Here is a 13606-nt window from a genome sequence, read left to right as displayed (position 1 = left end):
TGTCCCGGAAGCTGCTTGTAGTCGGCTTTGACGTAGGTTTCGTCATCCATTACCACGCAGTCAAACTTCGTCAGCATCGTCGTGTACAGCCTCCGGGATCGCGCTTTGGCCATCGTATTTTGTTTATCATCGCGATTTGCAGTCATTACCTTCTTGTAAGTCGATAGTCCGGCTCGTTTTTTGGCTCGATACACGGTTGTAGACGATACACCCAGCTTATTTGCGGCATCTCGGAGAGAGAGGTTAGGGTTTCGCTTGAAGCTACCGGCAACTCTCTTTGTCGTCTCAGCGGCTTCCGGTTTTCGATTTCCCCCCGATCCAAACTTCCTGGCTGTCGACAAACGTCCCCCAAACACTTTAATTACATTTGTAACGGTTGATTTGGCAAATTTTAGCAATTTTTCCCGCTTTGCGTGCGAGTAGCTCGGATTTTCGCGATGCGCGAGCTAAATTTTGATACTCTGCTCTTCTTCCTTGGACGGCATTTTGACAACTGAAGAGTGATTTCCAAAATCAAAATAGGAGCAACATTCTATACACACACCTTTTAAATGAGGGGTGTTCAGGTATTTTAAATGCAAAATTGAAAGAAATACGTCAAGTTGATATTGACCAAATTTTGACCGTATCACCCTTTACACACCAAACCAAAACATGGTATGAAGAATCAAAAAGTTACAAATGATGCAATTTGAAAACACGTGAGAAAGGTTTGCAGAAAATTTGTCATTTGAAAAACATTGCGATTCGTTGCCAATGCCTCATATTTTGTTGTTAAATACTATCCAATGCTTAATTATTTCAGCTTTCAATTTAGCCTTTCTATAAAGATTGATTAAAATATACTTTTTCTTGTAGTAAATTATTTATTTCTGTCAGCTAGATATAACATCGACAGATTACAGAAAAAAATAGATTTGATTGTAATGGATTAAAAAGTTTATTTTAAATAGATCATTTGAAAAACATATCTCCATATTGTAACATTTTGAAATCTCTTTGCACAATCATTGCCACTCAGTATATGAATTTTGTATGTGGAAACAAAGTCGATTTTCTTAAAACATTTGGTTTAATCTTCAAAAAAATCACTCATGAATAAAAAGTCAATGAATATTCTGAATACAAATTAAAATATCGCTAAAATCGAAGTTCTAATAATATTGCCGAATGATATTACAACTTTTTATGCACTTCGATATAAAGTGATTCTTGCAGACTTCGAATTAAGATCCGCCAATTTAAACCAATTTCAGAAAGAGTAACCAAGTTCCAACATTGCAGAACACATATATTATTCATAATAACCTCATAATAAACCTAATATTCTTTAAAATGAATCTTCCCAGTCCCGGCGAAATATTGTTCAGGATCGGTCCGGAGGGCGCAGTACCAGGCCCTCCTTTCCGAGCACAATCAGTCCAGCAAAAAGCATTGCAATACTAAAAACTTTGCAGAATCGGGAACCGGGAAACCCAACAGGTGGGAATACCCTGTAATCCGTGTTGATATCACAACTCTCAATCACTACTGCACTTTGTGTTTAATAAAATATCAAAGCATATTAAATTTTTCTATTTTTTTTTTACACGAGATAAAATTGTTTGTGTCTTATCTAGTCAACGCCTAATCCGAACCTCATTCAAAAACAAACTGCTTCTAATGTTTAAAGAAAAAATAAGTCGTTAAACAAGTCGAACAAAGCTAGCTTTTAGTGTAAAGTTTAATAACTTAGTAGCGTTAATTTTTTTATTTAAAATTTTAGTTTTTTTTTTAATTTTTGAACAATTTTGTTGTATAATTAGTTTGATTTTGTTTCAACATGAATCTCTTCAAAGAACCTTTTTCAATTGAGATTCATAGTGTAAATTAGTGTTAAGTGTTAATAATATTCGTCACATTTCCTCGCAAAAACTTTTATTTATCTCTTCATAAAAATGATTTCATAGTTTCTCACAACTTAAATTAGTTTTTTTTTTTATTTTTTGAATCTGATAGAAAATTTTTAAAAAAAAATCTAGCAATACATGCATTAAATATTAAATTTTTTCGATGCCGAAAATACTTTACTCTGTATGACGGATTGACTTAATGATATCATCTAAAAACTTTATACCGTCAACTGGGGCAACATGCAACACTTTTCAACTTCAATGGCTTCTAAAATCTTAATGCTTACAGATAATCATACCTCTTGTACATCAAAAGTTTTAAGGTTGATGGGACTCCAAACTGACGTAGTCAGAAAAATTATTGGTTTTACCAGTTATTTTTAAATTTACAAAAACATGCGATTTTCACCCTACACACTAAGATTGAATTTAACCCGCTCGGGACCGTGATTCTCTGTATCACAGGAAAACTGCTCAAATCAAATAAAATTTGAATAGAAACTCTCCCGAATCTTGGGACACTTCATCTCTCCTGAAATACGAACTTGCTACGAAAGCACAGGGACCTGAAGCATCCCCGTGAATTCAGAACAGTGTTCTCCCGAATCACTTTAGATAGATTCCCGTCAAATGTTTTTTTTCCTTTGCTCTCCTGCCTTAAAAATACAACGTGATTTTTTCTCTCTTTTTAATCATGTGTCTTACGCGTGTTGCGTTCAGTACGATCCAAAATCATCAACTGTCATTTTTTTTTCACTTGTTGTTGATGCTCGGTAGCCGCTCACGAGGGGATCCAAATTCCAAATATTTTTTTTTAAATTTTATTCACACGATAATTTTGTCTAAACATGTACTTCATATTACAGCTCCAGAATCCGTGGCTTGGAGGAATCAGGATCCGACCAAACTTGTGATGAACTACGACTGGTAGGCTGATTCGGGCACAAGATTTCTCTGCCCCGGATTGATTCGTGTTTGGCCAATTCATCTCGTCTCAGTTTGCCTAATGGTATGGCCCTGAATGATGAAATCAAATGAAATCAAATGAAAACTTTTGAAAATTTATAGTTTTTGGAACATTTGAGATGTCATAACGCATAAAGCACCAATTGCAATAATTTTTGGTTTTGTTCGAACTAAATTTTACATTTATCTGTCAAAAATGTTTTAAAGAAAAAAGTGTTAATCTGCTGCATACATTTAGGGGTAAACAATTGTTGAAAACGCAGGTTTCAGTGGTGGAATAGAGTTAATCTTTATTTGTTTCGTTCGTCAAGTCCTTGAATAACTACTTATAACATAAGCGATAGCTATTTACATTATTCACAGAAGTGATATCCTCACTTATTAATTTTCTCATTTTCGTGTGATATTCTGAGCTAACCACTAAGAATATCTGGCAACACTGGTGAGTTACCACGAACCTAAATTGAGTTGTTTGGCTTCACAGTGCGATGATGTAAACATTTGTACCGTGTTTACCATCATCAGCTGTCATTATCAATCATCACCGCTATTGTTTCAATTGCGAATTGACTCAAAGCATGCGGAACCAAAACAAACTGTTTTGGTTTCGCCGACGGAGCGGCACCGAAAACCGTAAGTATCAACACCTCCCCTCAATTCGCAGATTGAGAATGCTGAACAACTTCGCGTGCCTCGCCCTTGGTAACGCCTTCGTGAACGCATCAGCTGGCTGATCCTCAGTGGAGATGTGTCGCAAAGATAGCTGACCGCTTCTTATGATGTCTCTAATGAAAGCATACTTCACATCCAGATGCTTCATCCGCTGATGAGTCCGCGCCTCTTCCAGATACTGGATGCAAGGGATGTTGTCCTCCATTAACGTGAAAGGAGTGCTAACCACACCCAATTCACCAAGGAAGTTTGTTAACCACAAACCTTCCTTGACCGCATGGCAAAGGGCTCCTATCTCAGCTTCGGTCGAAGACAGACTGACCGTCTGCTGACGTTTCGTTGACCACGAAATAAGATTTCCGAAGATCATGTAAGCGTAGCCTGATACAGATCTTCGATCATCGGAGTCGTTGGCAAAATCTGCATCAGCATATCCGATGAGTGGTTCCGATTTCACGTTTCTGCGGAATACCAACGCCGTATCGGTCGCACCTCGAAGGTTTCGCAGAATACGCTTCAGGCCTTGCCAGTGCCTATCCGCCGGGCTGGCCTGGTACTTGCTTAGTGCGCTAACCGCAGCACAGATATCTGGTCTCGAAGATGTCGCCAGATATTGTAGACAACTGATCAATTCTTTGAATGGTTGTTCGGTGATAACCTCACCATCGTTCAGCTTCGTCCAGCGAACGTTTGGGTCAAGCGGTGTGCTTACGGGTTTACAATCGGCCATACCGAATCGTTGCAGAACCTTCTCGACGTATCCTGCTTGCGAAATCTCGATTACGCTATTCGGAAAGTCTCGTTTGATGTTCATCCCCAAGAAAGTCTTGACTTCCAGGAGATCCTTCATCTGGAATAGCCTTCCAAGCTCGGTCTTGATCCAGATAACCTCTGAAATGTCTTTTCCGACAATCAGGATGTCATCCACGTACAGGATGAGGGTGAGTCCTCGCTTGCAGGATCGGTAAACACAGCAGTCACTCTTCAACGGATAGAAACCAAGCTTTCTTATCTCGTCGTCGAATCGCTGGTTCCAAGCACGACCCGCTTGCTTCAAGCCGTACAGGCTTTTCTGTAGTCGAACGACCTTCGATTTGCCGACGTCATCGTTTGGCAACTGCATGAAGATAACCTCTTCTAAATTTCCATTCAAGAATGCAGTTTTGACGTCCATCTGATGAACAACCATGTCGTATTCGTTTGCCAACGCCAAGACGGTTCGGACGCTCTCCATCTTGGCAACCGGTGCATAGGTTTCCCAGTAAAATCCTGGTCTTTGGGAATATCCTTTCGCGACCAATCGAGCCGTGTAGCGACCATCGTCCTTCACGGTGAACTTGGACAGGATGGGTTTCCTTTGGCCCGGGGGCATGCTAACCGCTTCCCAAGTCTTGTTCTCCTTCAGGGCTGTCATCTCCTCGTCGATGGCGACCTTCCAAAAATCCCAGTCCTCCCGGCGCTTCAGCTCCGTGATGTTCTGAGGTAGCTCCTCATCAACAACAGCTGCTACGTTAGCCACGTAACGCTATGTAGTCCCTCTTGTTCGCTGACTTCGTCTCAGGGCCGGTTCACGGGTGACGGAATCTTGGTCATCATCGTCATCGTCCGGGAATTCCGCGCTGCTCTCGTAGTCGCTCTCGCCGTGATCGTCAACAACCACACTGTTAACCACAGTGTGATCGGGATCAGCAGGCACATCGGCTAAGCGCTCAGATGTGTTTTCTGTTGTTGGCACATCGGCTGACCGCTCGAGTGTGTTTCCAGGTGCACGCACTTCGATGGGCTGCTCGGATGTGGGCTGTTGTTCTGGCTCATACACATCAGCTAACCGCTCAAATGTGATGGTCTCTGGTGGTTCTTCGACAGGCTTCTCGATGCCCTCCTCTGGCGCAGCACCGCCACGCACTGGCTCCAAAACGCTGATTTCGTCGAAGACCACGTTCCGGTGAATCTCGATGGATCGGCTCGAACTATTCCAAAGCCGATATCCGTTATTCGCGTAGCCCACGAAAACGAGTCGCTTAGACTTGGAATCAAGCTTCTGCAGCTTTTCCTTCGGGATCTGCGCATAGGCTGGGCACCCGAAAATATGAAGATTGCTCAGTCTCGGCCGCCGATCGAACCACATCTCAAAAGGTGTCTTGTTGTCCACAAGACCTCTAGTCGGTGATCGATTTGTGAGATACGCAGCGCACAAAACGGCTTCGCCCCACATACTTTTCGGTAGCCTGCTGCCATGTATCATCGCCCTTGCTATGTCCATCAACGTTCGGTTGGCTCGCTCGCTTACGCCATTTTGCTGCGGAGTATACGGGACCGTGAATACCATCTAGCTCCTTTCTCTGAACAATGTCTTTGAAATTCGTTGGTGATGTATTCACGCCCATTGTCGCATCGCAGCTTGCACAACTTCTGGCCGAAGTGTGCAGTTGCCATAGCTTCGTACTGCTTGAAGCGCTCGAACACCTCACTCTTGTGCTTCATTAGATAGACGACCAGACGAAATACCGAAATCCATCGAACGTCGACACCTCCATGTACCCACACACGTCGGATTGCACGAGCTCAAGTGGTCTACCCGACCGCTTGCTTCCCTGCTAGACAGCTCTCGCACACAGCTTGCTTTTCCATTTTTGCTGGAATATGGCTGATACCCTCAACCATATTATCGCGGACCATCTTCTGTATCGCTCCAAAGCCAAGATGTCCGAGTCTCATATGCCATTGTTTGTACTTCGGTTGGCTTCCAAGTAAGGCTTTCCGCCTGATTTTAGGGCTCCACAATAAATCCACACAGTACAAGTTGTTCAGGAGTATTCCTTGGGCGAAAACCTCCCCTGAAAACTCAAATTGTACTTGTTTCCCGAGAAAAGTGACCCCTTTCCCGTTCTCGGTACACTTGCTGACCGAAAGTAGATTTTCGTCTAGCTCTGGTATCAAAAGTACATTGAACAGTATAATTGGAACAATAGACTTCCCAACTACACTGCTCAGATGCATTGTTCCAGTCCGCTTGGCTTTCAGGCACTCGCCAGTCTTTGTATGGCTCTGCCAGAGTTCTGACATCAACCAACAGGCTCTGATCTCGAACCATGTGTTGTACAAAATATTTCATAAGCTGAATTCATGAAAATAAATCTTAGGATGGATGAAATTTTAATGTTAACAAACGCATAATGCTAATCAATCATATCCCAGCATATGGAAACGCGATTTATGAGATTCAGTTCTGATTTGCATTTTTTTGCATTTCCCCCCAGACAGCTAACTGAATTATAAGAATATTTATTTAAAAAAATTTGGTGATTGTCCGAAAAATATTTATACACCTACAGTGTTGGTATAGGATAATGAAAGCAATATAAAGTTTGTAGGTGATATTGTTAGGCCAATCCGTCATACTAGGTTAATTTTTTTATGGCATCGAAAAATGTAAAAATTGGTACATCTATTGCGCGATTTTTTAAATTTTTTATTACAATCAAAAACTTAAAAAAAAACTTTTTCACGATGTTAAAAACTATGTCATCATCAATTTTTTTTTCATTCAATGATAACTTTATTACAGTATATTGAAAAAAAAATAATAAATTTGAATGAGTGTTGTGGTATGCAAATGTTGCATCTAACCCTGCTTTTGCATGATGCCCCGTTTGACGGTATTGGTTTAGTATCCTGTACCAACACTGTTGGTGTAAACATATTTTTGATTGCCCGCAAAATATGTTTGCACCAACATTTTTTGAAATATGTAAATATTTTTAAATTCAGTTTCTTGTCTGGGGTAAGAAGTAAAACCATGCAAATCAATGCAACATCTGGTAATTTTCGTTTCCATATGCTGAAATATGAATGAATGTTAACATGAAAATTTCATACATCCATACATTCATTGTTATGATTAAAGCTACAGACCCAACCTGTATACACATCTCAGGTGGCGATGGAAATCCCGTGCTAAGTGTTAGGGTAACGGACCTATTTTGGACCGCTTTGGGAAGTGGCCATGCTGTTTTCTAGAATAAAAAAGCATATGTTACAATTTTCGACTGCTTTATCCATTCATTACGAAGATCAAGGCTTTTTCTATCGAAAAATATCGTCGTTTGTTGCAATGTAACAAGATTTAAGCCTAAAAACACGATTCTTCGATCATTACTCTGGTCAGTATTTTGGACCACCAGGTTTCTATTTTGGACCACCCTTTGGACCTATTTTGGACCACCCTTAAACTAAATAAGTTTATTTTTTCTAAATTTTGCTCTATTTCGACAGCGATTCATGCGTAATTATGCGAATTATTCAGATAATTTTGTCTTTTCTTATTGTTATAGACTAGTCAAGTTTTGTTTGTTCGATAAGAATACACAGCAAGAAAAATTCGTGTAAATTTAGATCGAAAACGGAACATCGATTTTGATGTAAAATTCTATCACGGTGTATTTTTTTCGAGGATGTAATTTTTGAGGCGTGTAAATTTAGATCGAAATCAATGCACGAGATTGGATCACAAAAGCCGTCGTGTAAAAATACACAGGGATGTAAATTTTAAAATTTATTATCGTAATTATTGATATTTTTTCTAAATATTAAGTTTTTTGCTTTTGTCTTGAATAAATACGCCGCATGTATTATTTTTAATTCACATTTATTTACAAAACTGAACATAAAAACCATTCGGATAGCGTCAGGCTGATATTGTTGTTGCATCCGATGATTCCCAGCACGAGGATGTTTATCGAATCAGCATGATCAGCATCCTCGAATGGTTCCGGAAATCATAATTTTTCGGTCAGCATCCTGCACACTCGAATTGTTCTGACAAAAGTTTCTCCGGATAATCACTGGCCGGATATCAGCCGCTGCGAAAAATCTGACCTTGCTGTAATGGAGAGAAAACTTATCATTTTCAACCATATTCTTTATTTCACGTCTCATAAACTTACTACTTTAAAGACTCTTAAAGTGCTCCTGTAGCTACGCCTTTGAATGACTCGTTTCCGAATAATTTTCCGACTTGTTCACTTTGTGTCCGACGCGCAAACTAACTTGAAATATAAAAAGGCACAATTTAAATATTTGCATTCAATTTTAAATCAAACAGATATAATTTTACACTGTTTGTGACATAAATTTCGTTGACCGGTTGATTTTTGCATGATGCAGTGTAAAATTAAATCAAAACAGTTTGTTTCTATTCAATTTTGGAAAACAGACTAATATTACATCGAAAGAAGTTTAAAATTACATCTTTTTGTAATTACACTCAAGAAAAAATAGATCACTCGTGTTTTAGATTCCGTGTACTTTTAGAAATTTTTTGCTGTGTAGAGTAAAAACAGTAAAATTCCTCTATTAATATAGTGTGTTCCAAATGTGATGAAAATTCTGACAGCACACTGAAATCTCGACGAAATTTGTTCTGCAGTGTTCAATACTGGCCAGTTGGCTTATCTTTAGGCTCAATTTTCAGAACGCAAATCTCCTTCAGGCGACGCAATGATAAGTTGAGAAAGTCCGATATCATAAACTTTGCGACATCAATTGATGCATTTTGACTTCCAAAACCTTAGTGGATTTGGTTTTGCTTCAGTTCTGTAGATAGATTCAAAAAGATAAAAATGTGCGAGATTTATGTTATCTTTTTAGCCATATAAAAGCCAGATTTTTTTTACAAAAATTCAGTTTTAAGTTTTATACTAACTTTGTTCTAGGATAAAATTTATCGTTGGAGTAATTTTCGAACAGTTTTTTTTTATTGCATAACCACAGGGGCTGAAAAACTAGATTTTTAGTACTTTATCGCTTGTAAAATTTTCACATTTCAACCACCTTTTCCCAAGTTTTGAAACATATATAGCTATAATTGAATATATAATTTGATAAAATGAATATTAACTGAGATATTTCAACTTTTACAAAAATTAAACTCGTTGCATATTTGCCGATTCGTTTTCTTTTTTTTCCAAACCCCTCCTTTAGACGGGTTTTATATTTCGTTTCTTCTACCTACCCAAGTTTTTTTTCACGAAAATCATTCCTGAATGCACTCATTTTGATGGCAATCCAAAATGGTTGAAACTTTTAGAACAAACTTTCAATAATTTTTCATGAAGCATAAAAAACAATGACTTAATAAAAAATTGGTGCAATTACAAGTTTTCATGTTTTGAGGCTTCTTAAGCTGTAGCTTTTAACAACTGCTTATCAAACAGCTGCCATTAATGCAGATTGTTAGATTAACGTGGTTCAAAGCATAGTGCACAAAAAGTAAGTTAAAACTATTATTGGCTTGGTTTTATGCAGATTAAAGTGAACCTCGTCTAATAACGAGTTTGGGCTTTGGCGAGTTGATTAAATAAAATCATGCTTAAATTCCAAATTTTATTCATAATGAGTGATTGACATAGTGTGCCTAATTCCTTCATATCGTCGTACAACGTTTTATTACGTTCATGAACATTTAACAGCAAGTTTAATACCCAGGTTATGTTGAGTGGTCCAAAATAAGTCCCTAAGGAATAAAGTAGGACCTATTTTCGACATGGGTCAAATTGCTATTAAAACCAGTTATTTTGCTTTTTCGAGCTTGCAAAATAGTTTTCAGGTGTTTTATCATAGCTGTGAACATGTTTGTATTTGTAAAATTCATCACAGCTATGCAGCAAACCTCTTGAAAGTTGACTCCAATAATGGCACGTCCTCCTAAAATGGCCCTGATTCGGTCCAACTGTGAAAAATCAAAACTTTATTTTCAATTTTCTCTCCGTTAACAGCTTACATAAAGGAAATTTTAGGTGTGATTAGAATCATAAGAGGTAGCTTTAACTATATTTGTTCAAAATTTTTATGAATAACATGATTTAGGAGAGAAATATTGGCAAAAAGCTACAATGTGGTCCAAAATATGTACCCGGTCCAAAATAAGTCCGTTACCCTAGTAAAAGTTTTTTTTTGTAAACATTGAAACCATGACGATTCGTGACGTCAGTTGCATTTCCAAACAAACAACCAACAGCGAAAACTATAGAGAAAAAAATCATTGCCAACTGCTGTTTACGATTGTCGCCTAGGATACATGAACATCCTGGCAAGTGACGTAGGCTTTGTTTACCTTTTTACTTCTTGAATAACGAGTTCTGTATTAGTGTGCGTGTTTCTTCATCACCTTCTTTCCACCACATTGCTACAGACCCCGTCCGATTTTGGCAACACGCCCGAATGTTTTGTGTTTGCAAAATCGCCTGTTGCCAAAATCGATCGGTTTTTTTTTCTTAACTTTTATCTACTTAACTAAACAAAAAATATATTAAGCGTAATGTTCCCGATCAGGAGAGAAAAACTTAATTATATCAAGATAAGATATTTTGATACTAACTTTTTCCTATCTTAATGAGTTATTATTCAGTACTCGTAGGATGTTAAAATATCTCAAATTATATCAAAAAATCTATGCGATCATAGCTAAATTATATCAATTTTAGATATGCTCCTTTCAAGATTATATCTCGTTCAGATAGCATAGTTTGATATTGGGCAGAACAAAACCTATCAAAATTATAACTTATCAAGATATGAATGCAACGAGAAAATTTTCTAGTGGGATGTCAATAAACCACATTGTTTGCTAAAACCATGCCCCATTTATAGATTCCAAAAAATTGGATTCAATTTTATGGATCTGTAGAGCGAAACTCATTAATTCACGGTTTGGGCCGTTGACTTCGATGTCCGTGTTTCAGACAATGTCATACGTATATCAAAATAAGATATAATCATTTTATTTTACGACAATCCGAAAAAAATCTTGATAATTGAAAATGAGCTCAACTCCATTCAAGTCTGTCAATCAGAATAAGATATAATTCGGATTGGAGAAACTTAAAATCGAAAATTTGGAGTACTTAATTTTAACTGAACCAGATGTAAATATCTTGGTGAGATATGTTTGAGTTATTATTTTGATATGCTCTCCTGATCGGGTTATCATTAACGTAGTTGTTAGTAAACTTTTGACTAATTTCAGTCCTATTTGATACTTTTTATCATGTTCTTGTTGCATTTAGCACTATTCTAGTTTTGTTGTTAATGTTATTTTTTGTCATATATTTGCTATTTCTGTCATTTTCCATCATTTTTTATGAATCTTTTGTTATTTTTAGTCTTTCGCTTGTAATTTGTTTTTCAACTATATGTAATTTTAATCTTGCGTAGAGTACTATGTAATTTTTTATATAACTCTAAGAGCACCTGTATCCGTGGTCCAAACAGCCGGTTTAGACCCAAATTCCGACCCGAGCAACCGCACTGGTGATCTATTATACCAGTTTCAACCCGACGTTTTTTAGAGCTGGTATAAGGATTGATCCAAAACTGATGAGATTTGGATCCAATTTGACGCAGTTCTAAACCGTTTGACAGTTAATGGAACACGAGTGCAGTTGCCAGTATTTTCATTGGATCGGATCTAATTTCTTTGGTTCAATTCTTGTATAAATTAGACCCAAGAATAGACCACGAATGCAGATGCCCTAAGGTAATGTCCCGATCAGGAGGGAAAAACTAAATTATATCAAGATGAGATATTTTGATACTAATTTTTTGCTATCTAAATGAGTTACTATTCAGTACTCGTAGGATGTTAAAATATCTCAAATTATATCAAAAAATCTATACGATCATAGCCAAATTATATCAATTTTAGATATTTTCCTTTCAAGATTATATCTCGTTCAGATAGCATAATTTGATATTGGGCAGAACAAAACCTATCAAAATTAAAACTTATCAAGATATGAGTGCTTCGAGAAAAATTACTAGTGGAATGTCAATAAACCATATTATTTGCTAAAACCATGTTCCATTTTTGGTTTCCCAAAAATTGGATCCAATTTTAAGGATCTGTTGAGCGAAACTCATTAATGCACGGTTTAGGCCGTTAACTTCGATGTCCGTGTTTCAGAAAAAGTTGTACATATATCAAAACAAGATATAATCATTTTATTTTGGGACAACCCGAAAAAATTCTTTATCATTGAAAATTATCTCAACCCCATTCAAGTCTGTCAATCAGAATAAGATAGAATTCAGATTGGAGAAACTTAGAATCTAAATTTTTCAGTACTTAGTTATAATTGAATCAGATGTAAATATCTTGGTGAGATACGTTTGAGTTATTATTTTGATATGCTCTCCTGATCGGGGTGGTTCCAAAAAATCATTCGATTTTGGCACGTGTGCAAAAATCGAATGCTGCCAAAACAAAAAGGGTTCGTATTTGAATTTTTTGTTGTATTTTAGAAAAAAGTGAGATTGAAAAGCTTAACATTCAGATGCAAAAAAAACAATGTACCATTAAGCTGAAAGTCTTTTTAAAAGCTTCTTAAAAGTATTTCGATGATTTGCATGAGTTATCGATCAAAAAACAACTTTCACTTATTCATTCAGACGACGACGATCGAAGTTTTTTTTGTTCTATTAGTGGAAAATTGTTATAATCAAAAGCTGGAAATCATCCGAGAAGCGCATACAAAGTGTGGATAATTAGTAAAGGGTGATTAAAGTACTGATTTGAATAACCTTCAAATTATACTGCAGTTACATGTCAAACAAATGATTTACCAGCTGACAATCTCCATTGAAAATTGATGCATTTGGGGTTTTCCAAGAACACTTGTAGGTAGGTATTTCAAAACAAACTCAGTGGAAGTCTTTTTCTAGGACTGTTTCATTTAGACTCAACTGAGTCTTCATCTTTTTTAACTGTGGAGAAACTTGGAAAATTGGTGTTTCGAAAAAAAAAAACCAACGTGCTTTCATAAAAAAACCCATTTAGAACATCCATATGAACGTATGTACAGAACCCGTTTGATTTTGGCAACATCCGTGCAAAACCGTTCGTTTTTGGCAACGTAAAAAAAATGGTTTTTTCTTCAAATAAATCAAAATAAACCTTAAACATATTATTAATATGATTTTTGTTTAATTTGGCCTTACTTTAAAAGCTTTGAACAGTAAACAAATGAATTTTTCCATTTTTTACATTAATTTTGATTAATTTGAAATTAAAGAAAAAA

This window comes from Uranotaenia lowii, chromosome 2 (assembly GCF_029784155.1).
Source record: "Uranotaenia lowii strain MFRU-FL chromosome 2, ASM2978415v1, whole genome shotgun sequence".
NCBI classification, from domain to species: domain Eukaryota; kingdom Metazoa; phylum Arthropoda; class Insecta; order Diptera; family Culicidae; genus Uranotaenia; species Uranotaenia lowii.
The sequence above is the reverse complement of the archived record's forward strand: the minus strand, read 5'-3'. Positions refer to the sequence as shown.